Source organism: Nematolebias whitei, chromosome 1, assembly GCF_014905685.2.
Source record: "Nematolebias whitei isolate Nwh7 chromosome 1, NemWhi1, whole genome shotgun sequence".
Taxonomy (NCBI): domain Eukaryota; kingdom Metazoa; phylum Chordata; class Actinopteri; order Cyprinodontiformes; family Rivulidae; genus Nematolebias; species Nematolebias whitei.
The window spans coordinates 44764632-44767270 of NC_056498.1; the positions used below are offsets into that span (position 1 = coordinate 44764632).

Genomic DNA, 2639 nt, shown 5'->3' on the forward strand with positions numbered 1-2639 from the left:
ATGGATGGATGGATGGATGGATGGATGGATGGATGGATGGATGGATGAATGGACGGACGGACGGACGGACGGACGGACGGACGGACGAACGGACGAACGGATGGATGGACGAACGGACGGACGGACGGATGGATGGATGGATGGATGGATGGATGGACGAACGGATGGATGGATGGATTTAATCCCTTAATTCAACTTGAAGAGCATGGGGCTGAGATGGTGCAGGGGCAGGGCAGCTGACTCTGAAGGTCCTGGGTTTGATCCCCGGTCATTGCACATCTCATGGTGCATCTGAGCAGGACACCTAATCCCGAATTGCTCCCTGGACGCCTACATAGCTGCCCACTGCTCCACCTGGGTGTATCCCAGGTGCAATGGGTTAAATGCAGAGAGACAATTTCTTAAATGTATGGGAACATACAATGATGTCAACACATATCACTTTATTATTATTATTATTAATATTATTATTATTATTATTATTATTATTATTATTATTATTATTATTTATTATTATTATTATTATTAAGGTTGTGTTGAAGCCAGATTAAGACTTTATTTTGAGATCATCCAGGATGATTGACAAATCATAATTTAATGGTTTGTGAAACAGTTGTAATGGTTTTAACCATTTCCTGACTTCTGTAACAGAAAGTTTCATGTTGTTGTTGGTAAACAACACAAATGTCATTTCACAATAAAAGCTCAAAAGAAGTTCCTACTGAAATGGTTTACGGAGAGAAAATACCGGTCGCACAGACGACAGACGATCAAATGGCGTGCACGTGTGAGCGTGACCAGCTGCAGCCTCAAGCCATCGTGGATGGTAAATATTTAACAAATCCGTACAAATGAAAGATTAAATGGAGCAGCTAAACATGTAAGAACAAAGAGATTACGTTTAAGAGGAAGTGAGACGAACGAGTGCCAAACAGGAGAGAGAGACCTGATGCGTCAGTTTCCTCAGGAGCTCACGCTGATTCTTCTTGGAAACGTTTTACAGCGTTCACGAGTTTCCTTCCAGGATCCAGGACGATTGTTAGGAAGCTGCTTTACTCCTGTCCGTCATAACTCTGCCTCCGTCTCCTTCCAGGGCGATAATTGGAGAGTTAAATGGAGCGAGCAGCCGCTCTGTCCGTCTGAGCCGAATCACGGAGCATTTAGCACGTTGTCAGAAGCGTGCAGATTGTTGCAGGGAGCACGGGTCAGCAGGGCTCCTCCGAGGCCAAACAGAAAGCCAAGGTTGTCGGGGTTAAGAAAACTTCAGGGGAGTTTTATAGAAACCACCGAGGCTCTTCACTTTCCTTTAATTATCTTCAAGCAGACTCATTTCTTCTGCAACTGTAGGCAAAAAGCCTCCGTGTCACTCCTGTCTGCACCGTCTGGAGTGCTCCCTCTCTGCAATTACAGATAACCATTCACCTCCCAATAATAGGCAGGGAGGGGGACTCTGCGTTTGCTTAACACTCAGTAATGGCGTACCTAAAGGCGCTGACAGAACCGGCGCACATGAGGCCAGGAAGGCAACATAAAGGAATAAAATACTGACAAATGAGAAATTAAAATCCCCTGAGCTGCGCTGGACGCAGGTTGTTGAAAGAGGCACTGGCTCCTCTACTTCACGAGGCCAGAAATATAGGTCACTTCATGTTCCTATGAATATTAAAACCCCAGCTGAGTGTGGCTTTATTCCAGACGTGAATCATTTCTGCAGCTTTGGATGAAAGAATCAGAGTTACGATGACACTAGTCCTGGTCAGGTGCTGATGAGATGAACAGCACCGTCAGGAGCCGCAAGCACTCGTATGCCCTGCGACTCCAGGCTTGTCATAGTTTATAGTCAAAGGTCCAAAACAGACTTCTGGATAAAGTCGAAGGTCCAGATAGAGCCAAACTAATTCTTTGAATAAATTTGTTTGCAGTCGACAAACCAAAAGAATTGTAATGTTTGCCTTCAGCTGTTTGCACCCTGCTTCAGCTGCAGAGGTGGGTGCAATGTGGGCGAAGGTGGGTTATAAGATAATGTGCATGGCTGAGAGGGCAGTTTTGCAAGCCGTGCATAAAAATAAAAAAATTCATAAAACGGCCTCGCAAAACATAACGCAGCCAGTCCGACACATCCGTTAGAGCCCAGTGAGACATTATGTCTATTTTTACAAACTGAGGTTGTTCAATGAGTTATCTACAACAGGTAAGATATTACCTAGTGACAGAAATAATGAGATCGTGGATCCAGGACGTTGAAATGAGTTTCCTCTGCAGAGCTGGACTCTCTCTTAGAGACAGGGGGAGAAGTTCAGTTATCAGGAGAGACTCCGAGGAGAACTGCTGCTCCTCCACATCCAGAGGAGACAGTTGAAGTGGTTCAGGCATGTCAGACTGGGAGGAGACCCTGGGGAAGATCCAGGGCATGCAGGAGAGACTACGTCTCTCAGTTGACCTGGGAACACCTTGGAGTCCTCCCAGAAGAGCAGGAAGAGGCTGTGGAGAGGGACGTCTGGACCTCCCTGCTCAAACTGCTGCTCTGAGAACTGAGGCCAGAACAAGAGGATGGATGGATGGATGGATGGATGGATGGATGGATGGATGGACGGACGGACGGACGGACGGACGGACGGACGGACGGACGGACGGACGGA

General features: G+C 46.6%; 1 protein-coding gene across 1 annotated transcript in view; it reads right to left on the bottom strand.

Moving 5' to 3' along the window:
* dntt (deoxynucleotidyltransferase, terminal) overlaps nt 1–2639 on the bottom strand; it is a 95486-nt gene that overhangs the window by 30675 nt on the left and 62172 nt on the right. The window lies entirely within an intron of this gene.